General features: G+C 42.5%; 1 protein-coding gene across 1 annotated transcript in view; it reads right to left on the bottom strand.

Annotated features, from left to right (window-relative positions):
- The window catches only part of LOC146707787 (serine/threonine-protein kinase pim-2-like), a 174,938-nt gene that overhangs the window by 113,038 nt on the left and 45,270 nt on the right, over positions 1–16,630 (bottom strand). The gene's annotated exons all lie outside the window — the stretch shown is intronic.

The following is a 16,630-nucleotide window of genomic DNA, read 5'->3' as shown; positions in this document are numbered from 1 at the left end:
CCTGAATGTCAGACATTCAGAGATGGCGGTTGATTCCCGGAGGGGAAAAAACTACAGGTGAGGAGGTGAGGAGGTTAAATCAGTGTTCATTTGAATGACATACTGAACTGGTGGAGCAACCGTGATGATGTGTACAAGAAGGGGATGAGCAACACACCCTACTTTCCGAGGAAGCTCAGGTCCTTCAGTGTGTGCAGAAAGATGCTTGAGATCTTCCACCTGACTGTGGAGGCGATTTTACTGTTGTCTGCTGGGGGGCAGCATCAGTGGGAGAGAGCCGTGCAGGATCAACAAACTAATTCACAAGCCAGGAGTCATCACTGGACACATTCTGGAGGTGTTTGAGTAAGTGAGGACAAGAGGTCACTGAAAAACTGCTCTCCATCATGGATACCTGTCACATCAGCTCCATTCATCACCACACAAGCAGCGGAGCTCATTCTTCCTCAACATTATTCAGTTATTGATGGCATAAAGAATACTTCAGGAAATCATCCATACTGTTATCAACACTGTGTATTAAAGCTTCTTGCTGTTCTATATCTATCTCTCTATACAAAAGGGCTCTAAAGAACCATTTAAATGAAATGTAGGTTACTATATAAGAAAACCTTTATTGAATCATGTCTAAATAACTGAATAATTTTAGGATTTGTGGGGTTTTCTTAAAATCCTGTTCTACACCATTGCAGATGAAGTTTTTTTTCATATTGTTTGCTCTCCTCAAAGCACTGAAATCATCCATCCAAAACATTAAACAGCCAAAACACAGCCCAGAAACAATGCCTCTGCTACTCTGGATTAATCACAGGCATTGTTTTTCACAGTAACATTTTCCTATGAAAGAAAATGTCTGTGATTTTTACACACTGTATGAGCAAAATGAAGGGAATATAAATGTTTGTGAAACATGAGTACCCTGTATCCAGAATCACTCGATTTGAATGTTATGGCTGTTAAATCTCTGATATCAGCTTTATTTACTTGCATTTCTGTGGCTAGTAGACATCATCAGTGATAAACAGGAAACAACCCAGAATAGGTGTGTGAAGCCTCTGGCTACTTTAATAAGTGCATGCAACATCTCAGGTGAACGTTTCAACCTCACTACTAATTATTTTGATTCCTAAACCAAGCAGCAAGGTAAAATGAAATGTAATAGCTACTAAAAACTGAACCAAGGCAAAAAATTAGTATGACTCAAACACTCTGGATAATAATTGATGGTCTTTAAAAGTGAAATCTCTACCTCACCATTAAGTGAGGTAGACTGTAGAATAGAAGGGCCTCCTTCTTGTGGAAGTTATTTTGGAATAACGTGTGACATTTTTAACTTCTAAAATTAGTTTGAAGATCATTTTATTATACATATATAGGCGGTGGAAGGAATACTTCGAGGACCTCCTTAATCCCACTGACACGTCTTCCGAGGAGGAAGCAGAGTCTGGGGATGAGGGGAATGACCCGCCAGTTTCCGGAGGCGAGGTCACTGAGGCAGTTAAACAACTCCTTGGTGGCAGAGCCCCTGGTGTGGATGAGGTCCGCCCTGAGTTCCTGAAGACTCTGGACGTTGTAGGGCTGTCCTGGTAGACACGCCTCTACAATGTTGCGTGGAAATCAGGGGCAGTACCCCTGGACTGGCAGACCGGGGTGGTGGTCCCCATCTTTAAGAAGGGGGACCGGAGGGTGTGTTCCAACTACAGGGGAATCACACTTCTCAGCCTCCCTGGGAAAGTCTATGCCAGGGTGCTGGAAAGGAGAGTTTGTCCGTTAGTCGAACCTCGGATACAGGAGGAACAATGCGGTTTTCGTCCTGGTCGCGGAACACTGGACCAGCTCTTTATCCTCTCGAGGATACTTGAGGGTGCATGGGAGTTTGCCCAACCAGTCTACATGTGTTTTGTGGACTTGGAGAAGGCATTCGACCGTGTCCCTCGGGGTGTCCTGTGGGAGGTGTTGCGGGAATATGGGGTGTCTGGCCCATTGCTACGGGCCATTCGATCCCTATACAACCGTTGCAAGAGCTTGGTTTGCATTGCCGGCAATAAGTCGGACTCGTTCCCGGTGGGTGATGGGCTCCGCCAGGGCTGCCCTTTGTCTCCGGTTGTGTTCATAATTTTTATGGACAGGATTTCTAGGCGCAGCCAAGTGGCGGAGGGCTTTCACTTTGGTGGCCTCAAAATCTCATCTCTGCTTTTTGCGGATGATGTGGTTCTGTTGGCTTCATCGGGTGAGGGCCTCCAGCACTGGAACGGTTCGCAGCCGAGTGTGAAGCAGCGGGAATGAGGATCAGCACCTCCAAATCTGAGGCCATGGTTCTCAGCCGGAAAAGGGTGGAGTGCCCACTCCGGGTCGGGGATGAGTTCCTGCCCCAAGTGGAGGAGTTCAAGTATCTCGGGTCTTGTTTGCGAGTGATGGGAGAAGGGAGCCGGAGATCGACAGACGGATTGGTGCGGCGGCTGCAGTGATGCGGACGCTGCACCGGTCCGTCGTGGTGAAGAGGGAGCTGAGTGTAAAAGCGAAGCTCTCAATGTACCGGTCGATCTACGTCCCTACCCTCACCTATGGCCACGAGCTGTGGGTAGTGACCGAAAGAACGAGATCGTGGATACAAGCGGCGGAAATGAGCTTCCTCCGAAGGGTGGCTGGCCTCTCCCTTAGAGATAGGGTGAGAAGTTCGGCCATCCAGGAGGGGCTCAGAGTAGAGCCGCTGCTGCTCCACATCGAAAGGAGCCAGCTGAGGTGGTTCGGGTATCTGACAAGGATGCCCCCTGGGCGCCTCCTGGGTGAGGTGTTCCAGGCATGTCCCACCGGGAGGAGACCCCGGGGCAGACCCAGGACACGCTGGAGAGATTATATCTCTCGGCTGGCCTGGGAACGCCTTGGTGTTCCCCCGGATAAGCTGGAGGAGGTGGCTGGGGAGAGGGAGGTCTGGGCCTCTTTGCTTAGGCTGCTGCCCCCGCGACCCGGTCCCGGATAAAATGGATGAAGATGGATGGATGGATGGATATATATATATATATATATATAAAATGCAGTTAGTCAAGATTTCCTGTATCTTGCTTTTTATTTCCTTCACCAACATGCTCTCGGCCCTCCGTTCACATACAACTCAGTTCTAAAGAGTTTGTTTCTCCACCCAAAGACATTTTAAATCCTGGCCGGCACAGCAGCTCCAAAAAGTCTGGAGGCCACAGATTACAGCTTAAGTCTGTAATAACTGAATTATTTCCATGGTTAAGAAAAATACCATCACAACATCTATCTAGAAAGATGTAAACCACTAGTGTTTATTGATGATTGCTGATTGTGTGACTGCTGTGTGAAAATGTAGTGTACAGGACTCTCTACTCAGCCAAATGCTGCAAAACTGACTGATCAGTGCTTCACGGTGCAAATGGATATAATGACCCAAAGCATCTTGCAAAATAGCCCAAGAGTTTCTCAAAGCAAAAAAAGGGATATTATTACATTTTCAATGGCCAAGTCAGTCACCTGATCATAATCCAAAAGAGCATGCTGTTTAGTTATTAAATACAAAACTGAATAAAAGAAATCCCCGTAAACAAGCAGCAACTGAAGCGAGCTGCCGTAAAGGCCTGACAGAGTATAGCAAGAGAGCAAACACAACATTTGGTGCCGTCCATAGCTTCTAGACTTCAGAGACTCATTTCTTGTAAGCATTAAAAAATAATACTTATATCTAAAATTATGTTAGCTTGTCTGATAACCTTTGAGCCTCTGAAAATGTTGTGGCTGATGGCTGTAATTCAGAAAAAAGTTAATGCAAAATCTTTTTGTTCAAATCCTTTAATTAAAGATGAAACTCCATGCTTCAATCACAGTTTGTAAACTCCTCTGTGGTGGTGTGTTATTGTACAAATAGTTATCGTCCTAACTGGCTACACTGAAACTGTAGGTTTGGCAAAATAGTTTATATAATGACATAAAAGCTCAAAATTTTGAGTTACTTCCATTAAACGAGTTTTTGCCCAATCAATGGCTCAAATTTGGAGTCTACACCTAAAAAATGTATTCAATGCTAGCAGTGAAAACATCATAACTACAGCTCACCAATGAGGGGAGTGAGGTGGTACATTCAACAGGCACATGCTCGGTTTACGCTGTTCTTCATTCAGGGTGTCATGGATTTGTCTGGTTTAACATGTCCAGGCAAGCTGTGAGGAAGAAATCCAATCAATTGTGCTTGAAGGATGAAGTCTGCTCAGTGGTGTTGAGGTATTGATCTTTCTTAGGGGTAAACATTGCATTGTCCATGAGCTGACAAAAGTGAAGCATGGCGAGCAACATCCAAAGAAAACGAGTGAAGTGAGTTCCAAAAAAAAAACAAAAAACGTAAACCCTGACAAAGAATGATGAAAGGAGCTGCATAAACTGAAAATATTAGTCAGTGATATCACCGACTAAAAACCTAAATAAACAGTAAAAAAAAATAGAGAGAAGTAAAGAGGGAAACAATGCTGGAAAACAGAATCTCTGAACAAAGCCGTTCAGCTGCCACACACGCCTCAGCCTCCGTGTCAGCGTGATTAAAGCATCCACATCGCTCATGAGTATAATATGAATAATAAACATCTAGAATAAGTGAGAAAGAGATTGGTGGGAAGGAGGGAGAGGCTGTGAGCAATTTGTGGAGAAGCATTTATCCAGTCCTTCTGCATGGCAAGATAATCTCCTCCCATTACTACAGCACAAAGCAGTGCAGGTTTTCCATTAAGTGTATAACCACAGCCTCCCAAGCCTCTCACCCAGCCATTAGCTCTGAGATTAAGTAACTCTATTTACATACTTCAGCACTAGCATATGGTGAATTTTTTAACATTTGACCACAGCACAGGCTAAGAAACAGCATAAATCTTCTGATAGAGATCAAAAGAACTGCTTACCGTTTCCTACACTTGCCCTTGCAAATGTGTGCAGACAGACTGCCAGACTATATTAAGTTCCCGAGTAACTTTGCTACTTTTTGCAAAAAGCAAAGCCACATTAATGGCATGGCTGCTAAAGTCAAACTAAAATAAAAATTCACCCGTGACACAGCTGTGTTTTAGCGTTTTCTAGCATTTCCTACTTTCAGCTCCAAAAGCCAAAACCATATCGCTCACAGGACTAGAAAAAAAAAGAAATTTTGTTTCTTCATTTCATCATAATAAAATGAGTTCAGTTGCTTTGTCTCACTGGGCCTTTAATAGGTGGAAACAACCTCAACAATCTGACCGTTCTACTCTATATTTTTTGCCACCTTACTTCAACCATTGTTGACCTGAAATATAAAAATGCTGTTTCAGTCGTGTTTGTTTGTGTTTGAGGGACGTGTCTGCTAATATAACACAAGAATTTCCTTCACCTAAACACACAGTAGGCTATGTTATTTTTCAGGACAAACAAAGTGTTTGTATTTGTGTGTGTGCGAGTGTGTAACCAGTTTTGAAATATGCTTTTAACATGAAAGTCATGGGAGGTTGACTTGCGTTTGGAGCCAGCCTCAAGTGGCCATTGGAGAAACTGCACCTTTCTGCCACTGGGAATAGAAAAGACTGGGAAAAGGAGTAAGGGGACATCAACAGTATCTTATATCAAGCAAAACACTTTATTTTCTTTCTTCGTGTATGCGTTAGCCAAAGACAGTTTTTCCTTCTTTGAAGTGTGGAACAGTGAGGCGCTGTATCAACATCTTATTAAGCAGCCGCCAGAGGATGTTTCCTGATGAGCACATGATGTGCATGATGCAAATTTTCCTCCTGTGAGAAACAGTTTGAGTGGCATTTGAATTCTGCTCAAGAATTGTTAAGAGGCACTCATCGCATTTCAAATCAACGTCAATAACGGGGAACTGAATGAATATAACAGACAGGTTGGCGGCTGCATTTTTTAACAGGTGGCTAGCTGCGGATGTTCCCCCAGGGTGGCAGTTGGTGTCACAGGTGGTGCTCGCGCTCCACATCACTCCGCTTCGAGGTGGGGGTGGAGTGATCGGTCGCATTGGAAGAGAGCGCTGCTCTGTCAAGGTACATTATTCTTCTCACCACATGCTAAATCCTGCATGCGGAGCTTCTAGTCTCGCACGAGAAGCCGCTCCCCCGTCCTTGTTTTTCAGTCGCTCTCAGCCCTCCCTCCCTTCACTGATATGATCTACTACCAGGCTCAACCTCAACTTCTACGCCTTTCTCCTTCTCCATTTCTCCCTCTGAGGGTTTTTTCTTCTTTTTTGACACAGACAGATTCCATTAACTCTCTCTCTGATTTGTCCTTAACTTTGACAAGCAGGGTCACACACACCCCAAAAAAGAAGAAAAAAAAAAAACAGGTGTGGAATTTTTTTCCCGTCTACATTCACGCACAATGTCACCAAGCAAGTTTTCATTTTTCTAATGTTTTGTGACAGGCACAGCCAGCAACGCAAAAGAAAGAATGACCTCTGTCAAATTAAATGACAGACTGACAGAAGGATATTCCCTCAGGCTAAATGTGTTATTTCATTTTTTCCCCCCTTTGTTTATTTTATATGTGTCCCCTTGCTCTTTTGTAGTTTACGTGCACAATGCCCCCCTGTGGCATTTAGCTTCGCTGTTGTTTCACTTTCGATTGACTGTTTTCATATAGCAACTTCCTGTGCAGTGTGGAGCCAGAAACATGCCGCTGGATCTGAGTCGGGTTGCTCAGGAGCTTTGAGGTTTCCTTATTTCTTGTTTTGTCTCTCATGAGATTGAATTACTCTCCTGCTGACGCTGATCTCCAGCCTGCTGTTTCAACTCTGAAGCAAAGCTCAGCACAAACACAGCCACATTATTTGCCACTGACCCAATTAGATCCTGAATAGATACCATGATACACTCTTTCGCTGTCCTTGCCAGCTCCCTGATTTCTTAGTTTTATTCCACTGCTTTTGATGAATGACTTTGCTTTTTAGAAAAAATGACAACTCAGTGATTAATTGCACGTGGTCTTTCTCTCTTACACTGCCCCCCTCCTTTTTCTATTTCAATTTATGTTTCTGGCCCTAAAAAAAAAAGAAATCTATCTTTACCTGGGTTTGCCCCATCAGCATATTCCCATAAATAAAGCAGGGGGAGAGGTTGCGGTGGTTGCAGGGAGCTGTGGAGGGAAGTGTGGCCCAGAGGCAGAGCGGTGGGCATGTGCGAAATAGAGGGTTGAATAGACAGAGAGGGAAGGGGGAGAGACGAGCCAACTGCTTCAGATCAGGAGTGTGAAGGTGACTGCAGTGAAGAAGTCAGAAATGCGTTTTAAAGAGCAGGAAGCAGGGAGAAAAGAAAAGAGGAGGGAATAAACACGAGCTTAAAAAGAGAATGAAACATTTCCACAGCAAAAACAGGAAATCCATGAGCACTTCCAGAACTCCAGGTCCTTTCATAATGGTCTTTTCTATCAAACAACAAACAGAGCGTGACTGCAACCATGAGCATCGGGGCAGCAGATGAAGGGGGAGAATGGGAGCGTATTGAGATCGCAGCGATTGCAGCGAGGTGTGCAGCCAGCGTCCCGTGGAAGGATGTCATGCTATGTTTAATGAGGCAACCGTGCAGGCAATTAGTCCCTGATAGGACATTATCAGTCAACAATAAGTGAATACTTCATTAAACACAAAACCCTCCAATAGCCTCTCTTCTTTAGCGTCTCGCTTTTGCTCATTTGTTAACACACTCAGCTCAGATAACAACAATTTACAGCTGAATTCTTTCTTAATATTATTCTTAGTAATTTGCATCAGAAACGACTAAATTTGGGAATAAAGAGTTAGAGAGGCAAGGTTGAGATGGTTTGGACGTTTGCAGATAGTGGACGTATTGGAGCTGCCGGGCAGGAGGAAAAGAAGACATCAGAGAAGATTTATGGATGCGGTGTAGTCGCTGTGAAAATCCCTAAAGCAAGTGGCAGAAAGAGGAAGAAAATACGATCTCAATAATGTGCCAAGTAAAAAAATAAATAATGGGGGTATTGTTCGGTGAGAAAATATTCAATGTGTTTTTCTTGCAACATCAGCTCCGATCCATACAGCAGTTCGCTCATCTGCATCATTTTGTACCTCGTGGCTGTTAGTTGCAGTGGGAATTGCACCTTCTGATGTATTCTGAGTATCCTTCACTCGCTTCAAAGCTGAGAGAAGTTCTGAGATGGTTGTGTTTGTAGTTTGCAGTTTTGGCTGAGCGATGTAGCAGTTTCCCATCATCAGTGGCAGCCTCAAACAACCCGAATCAAATTTATAATATGCAAAGAAGATGACCAAGTTTTGTTTTTTTTAAAGTAATGCTATTCACTGGCTTCTTGATTTGACTTTTTGATCACTATTTTTTTTTCAAAGATCCTACAGTAATAGTGAGAAAACCCCAACAATCAAACGCCCTCCTATAAGCAAACACTTAGTGACAGTGGGAAGGGAAAACTCCCCTTTAACGGGAAGAAAGATAGGCAGAACCCGACTCAGGGAGGGGCGGCCATCTGATGCGACCGGTTGGGGATGAGGGGAGAGCTAGAGATAATAAGTAATGATTAAAAGCAGAGTGTTGAGTGTTGAACAAGGTGAGTGAGGAAGAAATACTCAGAGCATCATGGGAAGCCTACAGCAGCCTAGGACTACTGCAGCATAACTAAGGGAGCGTTTAACTGTCACCGAATCGAACTATAAGCTGTGGACAGTGTCTTAAATCTGAAGCACAATTTTCCTTTTTTGTTACAGTTAATCAACTTAACCTGTTTTAAGGAAGATGGTGAATTTGATTTTTCTACTGATTATGTCAACTGCTATGTCAAAAGCTGGTCGAGTCCTCCAGATCCCTCTAAAAATAACAGCAAAATTAAAACATTTGCAGTGCAGTTGATGAGAGACATTTCTAAAATTTCTTGCACTAAAAGTCGATAACGTGAAAAATGGCCGCATCGGTGTTTCACGCTGCACTAACGGCACCTTTGCCTCCATCCTAACCAAGCTAACAGAAAAAAAAGCCGATTCTACTTAAGTCAACAATTCAAAGGTCCACACTCCATTGGGAGCTGAGTGGACCATGAAATGCACATTATTGTGTTCACTTGTCTGTTTCTGTGAAGGTAAGGGGTAAAATAAGTTTCTACTTCTCCACAAAAAAAAAGCAAAACGCTAAATAAGGGCTTTGGTTGGATGCACTAAGCATATTTGAGCGTGGCGAGGGTTGCACAGGGAATAGGTTCTTCAATAGTTTCCCACTGCTGCGCTGCCTCAACGCGCAAAGAACAGGGGAATGAAGGGGGAGAGAGAGGAATGGAGAGAAAGCATAAAAATCAGATTATGCTTTCTCTCCAGCTTTTGTTTTCCTTTGAGCACAACAAAAAGCCTTTTCTCCATTTGCAGGGAACACAAGGCTGCGGGATTAATGAAAAGTTGTTCTACCGGTGGGTTTCGGTAAAATTACAACAAATTTTTCACTGAAGAGGCGAGGCATGGCTGTTTTGCATTTCTGCGCATTTTGAAGTGAGGTGACATTTATGTGAGTCACGGGTCGTGCAGCAGCTTTGTCCTGTGAAGTGAGACAAAGTTCACCAACTGACCGCTCCAGAGCAAAGCTAAATGCCAGGAGAGGAAGAACAGAGTTCATCTGGAAAGTTTACACATCTGATGCCAGAGGCTTGAAATTGTGTCATTTATGTTCCTTTTCTCTTTTTTCCCTCTTTGTGACAGTTAATATCATACACAGAAAGTTAAAGATGGTTCAGGTGAAATTTAAGGTGTACTTTCAGCAAAAACAACCAGTGTGTCTGAGCTACTTTGGCAGTCAATAAACTGCGTAGGGTTTAATAGGAGAGAGCCCCGGGGACCCGAAAGCCCATTAAATTCTGTGCCCGACTAACTAACAGCGCGAAAATCTGTGAAATCAGTTAGTTAGGAAATGAAAGGATGAAAAACAGGACTGTACGTGCCATCCACACACACACACACACACACACACACACACACACACACACACACACACACACACACACACACACACACACACACACACACACACACACAGCATATACTCTATACACTGAGCTGCCAATGCAGAGATATCTTCACAGCACTTCAAAAAGTGAATCCATTGTGATTATAGTGGCAGCTTTTAGCATCCCATGCATCGGCGCCTGAGCTCATTACTTAGGGAAATACTTACTTAAATTGATATCTACATTTTCTTCAACTGTCAGTTAATTAACCTCTCAAATCACACATTTTGCCCCCAGTTCTTTCTCTAGCTGCTTAACAGCCTTATTCTTCACATTTACTGCTATATATACACACACACTATATATATATATATATATATATATTCTTGATTTAATTCATTAAAAGTAAACAGCAGCAGCAGTATTATGACACTCTGCGTCAAGAGAGTTTCAAAATTTCCACAGATTTTACATGTGCAGCAGCTTGACGAGGTAAACTCTTATGTGCAAAGTTTGAGTTTCACTTGGGTTTTTAGCTCAACCTCTCACCTTTGCTTTGAGGTTATACTCATAACAAATCACGTTAAACATACAAATTTATCCACACACTCGTTTATCTGACTCTGTCTGTGATTAGAGATTTTTCTGGCTGCTTTGCCCTGTCCATCTGCACTGTTTGTGCACTCTCTGTGTTCAGGGTTTGTTTGGCATTTTCTTCTGAGGCTTATTTGTTATTTGCATTATTTGCCCCCAAAGGCAGGCTCAAAACTCAACACATCAAACTAACCTGACAATCCTTTGTAGCAAATAACTGCCTGATATCACAGACATCACTGTGTTTCCTCCCTTCAGATCCTCTTTAAGGCCTTTAATGTTGCTGCCTTCAGTTGTTTCTGGTTTTTACGGCATTCAGTTTTGTATTTAATGACTGAAAAGCGTGCTCTGTTGGGCTGAGATCAGGTGAATGGCTTGGTCATCAACCATACCATTTCTTAGCCTTGAGAAACCTCTGGGTTATTATCCCTTGCACTGTGAAGCACGGTCTGATTATCCTGCTACTTCTATCATCAGCAGTCACATAATCAATAAACACTAGTGGCCCAGTTCCACTGATAGCTATACATGCTCATGTTGTAACATGGCCTCCATCAAGTTTAGCACATAACTCTTCCCATCATTTTGGCACAAGTTCATCTTGGTTTCATCTCAACAGGCTGTTTTATCAATTTCTTTTCTAATCTTGGAGCAGCATGTTGATGATGGTTAACACAGCTCACAGCAAGAAGGACCTTGTTTTAAATCCACCATCTGGCCTTTGTGTGGGGGGTTTGCACACAGAACGGTACTCTGGCTTCATCCCACATGCAGTTTGTGGGTTAACCAGTGACTCGAAATTGTCTGTCTCTTTGTGTTGGCTTTGCAACAGGTTGTTGCAGAGTGTATCTGGACAGGTCAACAGTGTACCTACTTACTTCCCTGTAAGACTGAACTAGATAAGCAGCAGGAAATGGATGGATGGATGGAAGTCTAATCTGAACTGACAGGTTTTGACAGTGGGAGGTTGTGTATATTTTCTACCAACTGACCCTTTTTTGACCAATGGCGCAGCAGTGGATCAATTTTTACAAGTTCTCATTAAATGAACCTAACTTTGTTACTGTTTGTGTTAGAGACAAAAATCTAATGATTTTGGAAAGAAGAGGAGACTAGCATTAACACCTCAACCAATTAGAGAGAGAAAATTCAAATTGTTCCTGAAAGATCAGAATTATTTTGTAATTTTACAGCCAAAACGACAAAACAATTCTGCATGTTGCGTGTATTAATAGCCAAATGATGAAAAGTGTTATTGCTGAAAGTCTGCACTTCAATCAAATATTAATTGTTAAATTTGAAAGGAGCTGTAGTGGTGTACAGAACTTAAAACTACATAAACTGTGTCTTTGTCCAGTAAATTATGAACGATTTAGATGTCAAGAATTATTTGGTCTATTGTCTTCAAACACTAGCCAGAGCTCTCTGAACGTATCCCTTTTGTTTCATCTGTCAGTCTGTTGATGCCTGTTGTGCAATTCGTGACTTACACCTGCCGATAGAAGCACCGCTTTTCCGTTTCAGTGTGTTGTTATTCAGGCTCAGATTGTTTGTTTCTCCTGGACAGTGATATGGACCCTGTGCATGGATGTGATGCCATGAAATATATATAGAGAGGGACAGAACAGAACAGAATGGTTGATCTTTGCATCTTGAATCTAAAGTTTTTCTCACCAAACTGCACGGAAATGAAATATAAACTGATCAAAACACAGAAAATGGCAAATCTGCAGGAACACAATGTCACTGCCCTTTTTGTTCTTGACCGGTTAGATCTATCTACCTAATCCAGACATATTTAGCCAGATAATCACCTTTCATTATATAATCCTCAGGTTAGCTAAGACTGTACACATGCCCTTCATCCACATCTGCTATCCAAGACAAACAAGAAGAACAGTCAGGGTAAGTAGAAGGAAGAAATAATATCATATTCTTTTCTTCTAGCTTCTTTTGCTGTTTTTATATATAATAATAATTTATAGTTAAGTGTTCAATAATTCAGAACGACGACCACTGGCTGTAGTTCATTTGTAGGGAGCAGGCATTGCATGGAGAACGTCTGAGGCAGCCTGCTCACACTGGCTAATGAAACTGACAAACATTTCCTCTCTGCTTTGTAATATTTGATTATATGGATCCTGAGCTTTGCTGTACAAGCCAGCAGATGGCCAGACCTGTTTTCATTTGTTTTGGTTCACCATTTGTGCCCCTGTTGCTTGCTACAATGCAATTGCATCAGCTGACTTATTCAGAGCAGCTCGCTGTGTGATTATCAGGCTGGCCTCCAGAAAAACAGGCAGCGAGAGCTTGTAATTAGACTCGAATTATATACAAAGCAATGGGGAGAAATTCCCCAAATGACAAGGAAAACATGAAAACGTATCTCTTTCTCACCCTCTGTTATCCTGTCTGCACAGAGACCAAAGGCGACAGTCTCATTTTAGAGCCGTGACATGAAATCAGTGCTGGATAGGGGAGGAGGGATGTGAGGATGAGAAAGTGGTGGTGAAGTGTTAAGATGGGTGAAGATAAGATGGAGTGCCAGGCCTGATTGCATTTCTATCGGTTGTTTATGGATCAGACACGGACTGGTTTGGCTCCTCTGGGACCGACTTTCTTCCGACTGGACAGCAGGCGAACGGAAAGATAATGCGAAAAATAAAAGAAAACAAGGAGAGTACACAGGAAGGTGAAGCCACGCCTGAACTCACAATCAATGTGTGTTTTTTGTGACTCTGATACTTTCTGTTATGCATGCCAGAAAGGTTCATTTTTGTTTCAATTTTCTTTTTAGTTAAGAAATACCTTGAAAACCACTCAAACAATTTCCCTAACTGTAGGCATAAATTTGGTTTTAATTTAATGTTCTTTAATAGTATTTTATGGGGAAATTTTAAGTTCTTGTATAAAGCGCCCTGTGGCACACTAGCATCCTTGCTTGTACTTTGCTTCCTGCCCGATGTCACAACCTTAACCTCAGCATGACCCAGGATAGCTGGCTAAGAAATCCTCATCCAAACAGTTCAGTCTTCAGTCTGGGTGTAAAGACTTCAATTTTTACAAAGGATATAAAAGAAGTGAGTGTAGCAGAGTTTCTTTAACTCTTCATCTTTGCTTCAAGCTGTTAGTTTAAGGCTACGTTAGCCACTAGCAGTACCCTAAGAGAAAACTTTATCTTTGATTCTGCTGCTCTGCTTTTGATCCTTTAAGAAAAACAATACAATGTTTAAGCGGTGTGGTGGTCTGCTTTTCCCAAATCAAAGGCTTTGGGAACTTTTAACTTCTCATAGTCTTTGTAGCCTAGATTGTGTCAGATGTTAACAAGAATTCAACACGCTTCAAATATTTCCCCCAAATAAGAATATCTGCTACACTCATAAAAGAGAGAAATAGCCAATACGACACCACTATATTTCTGAAGTCTGGAGTTGAGCATAAAGGCCACTGCAGTTTTTCAGACGCAGAAGTAGCCATAAGTGCTAAATTGCTAGCTAAGGTGTCTAGACTTTATTTACTATAATCCACGGACAGGGATATTTAGTGCTAACATATTGATATAAATTAATAATAGATAATGGATGGTGAAAATGGTTTACTCACCCAAGACTAAAGAACAAATGTCTTGAATGGCTGTATGGCAACAGTAGAGGCAGTACCTAGCAGACAGGCAGCAGCACCCATGAACACTTACTAAGTGAGGTCTGCAGCTCTTTAGACGTTGTTCTGGGTTCTTTTGTGATCTCTTGGATGAATCATCAGTGGCTTTAGAAAGGGCTTTGTAACCTTTCCAGGCTGATAGATGTCACTGACGTTGTTTTGCCTGTGTTCTTGAGTTTCTTTAAATCGTGGCATGATGTGTTGCTTTTTGAGATATTTCAGCCGGCATCACTCTGTCAGTCAGGTTCTGTTTAACTGATTTTTTGATTCAGCAGAGTTGGCAATAATCAGGCCTGAGTGTCACTAGTAAAACTAAACTCAGCTTTCTAAAAAAAAAAAAGTGGTTAATGCCAGCTAGTTAATGTTGTAACAATGGCAATTGGATAGCTTTTCTCCCCGAATAAGTGAAATCATCATTTAAAAACTGCATTTTATATTTAATCGGTTATCTTTCTCAAATGTCAGAACTTGTTTGATGATCTGAATCATCTTGGGCTACGTTCACACTGCAGGTGTTAATGCTCAATTCCTATTTTTTGATCAAATTCAATTTTTTTGACTGCTTGTTCACACTACAAATAAAATGCGACAGCAAACGCGCTCTAGTGTGAACGCTCAAAGCGGCCCGCATGCGCAAAAGAAGACGTCACACACAACGCGCTCTGTTTAGACCCAGAGCAAACAGTATTGTTTGACTGATGGCCCTTAATATAAAGACTTCGGACTTTACGTTTCCCAATTTTTGCTTTAAGTTATTTTGTTATTTACATAATAATGTAGATAACCTAATAATTATCCTTATTGCTGTTTTAGAGGAGTGGTGCTTCAAAGGATAGTTGCAGATTTCTGTCAGAATCTGTACAAATAACATGCTCACGTTTCTCCAACGTTGTCTTCCCAACAGTTTCACTGACATCTACGCTGGATAGCCAGGAAGCGTTCGCGATGTCTTCTCGGGCGCTTCTCCGCCGCTGATAATTGCCGTCTGTCTTGTGTCAGTGACGTAAAAGACGGATTTAATGTGACATGACCGTTCAAACAGCAGTCGCTTTCTAAAACATCGGATATGTATCGGATTCAGTACCACATACGAAAGTGACCCAGATCAGATTTGAAAATATCGGCTTTGTGCCGTTCACACTGTCATAGCATGATAGGATATGGGTCGCATAGGGTCAAAAAAATCGGATTTGATACACTTTTGCCTGCAGTGTGAACATAGCCTAAGTGGCATTAATAAGCAAAAAAACTAAGAAATCAGGAAGGGGGCAAATACTTTGTCCTAGCACTGTGTGTAGGTTTCACAGGAGCGCCTAGAGTTCTCTGAAAACCTTCCTTTTCAGTATGTATGCACTCAATGTGGGTCACGTTTGCATGACATATACAATGTGTCTCAGCGTCCTTCACTCCAGTGGCTCTTGTGGAGTATATTTAGAATCCCTATTTAGTGTTTAACTCCCAACACCCCAGGCTGGCCCATTCGTCGTCTTCCACATCATTGCAGAACTCAAGTGCAGCTTGCTTTCCATCGTCAGCTGTGTTTGTTGTGTTGGTTTCGTCTAGTCCACCTGGCCCTCCATTTCATTACTTCAATTAGAATGATTAGGATCTAAAATTGCTTGTGTCGGCTCAGTGATTGACAGCAATTGGCCACTTAGGGAGGAGTGCTGCAGACACAAAGCGCTGCTCAACGGCTTGTGTAGTGAAACGGGTACAGGGTGTGGGCATGCGAGTGTGGCTGTGTTTGTTTACTCTGATGGGAGTTGTGCTCACTGAAGATGAGAGCAATTCTTTAGGCAAACAATGCGAGGCCATTACTATAGAAAGTCCAGATATCCTGCTTTCCCCACAAGTGCAGCGTGAATGTTTGGGAAAGCGGCAGAGACGCTGTGTATATGTGTGTGCTTGCATTATTGCAAGGTTTTGCAAACACTGCAAACTTTTTTCAGTATGCATGTAAATAAATAAATAAATAAATCAGTGTATAGATAAAATAACTTCTGACCACTTCAATTCCACAACTGTAATTGTGGGTGGACATTAAAAATTCCTCCCCTCTCCATTCGTACAGTTTAATATGCTTCAAGCGTGTTGCAATCAGGACGTATCGTAAGCACACTGATTGTGCGAAAGCATGACAGACAGGCAATCACTAGCTGGGAATGTGGCTTGTTTTTTGCCGAGGTGCATTAAACGGTCCAACATAATTTAGACGACTGGCTGGTCTTCGTGTCTCTTCTCATTACAGCCCTCGTGGTCCGGGGCCGCCTTAAGTAGTGACTGTTGGAGCAGATCTTGAGGGTCTGTCTTTGCAGCAGCTTCGTGGCGTGCGTGCTGGTGGTGTGAGGCGTTGGGTTTACAGCGCATCAGTGTCAAGTACGGCCGTTCATCATCAGGCGCTGATACTCAGAACTGCCGAGGCTCGTGACAGAACATTAAT

This window comes from Copadichromis virginalis, linkage group LG6 (assembly GCF_057382275.1).
Source record: "Copadichromis virginalis isolate Kocher_CV1m ecotype Utaka linkage group LG6, C_Virginalis_male_GT1.1, whole genome shotgun sequence".
Classification (NCBI taxonomy): domain Eukaryota; kingdom Metazoa; phylum Chordata; class Actinopteri; order Cichliformes; family Cichlidae; genus Copadichromis; species Copadichromis virginalis.
Note: the sequence above shows the minus strand (reverse complement) of the source record. Positions and strands in the feature narration are given on the sequence as shown.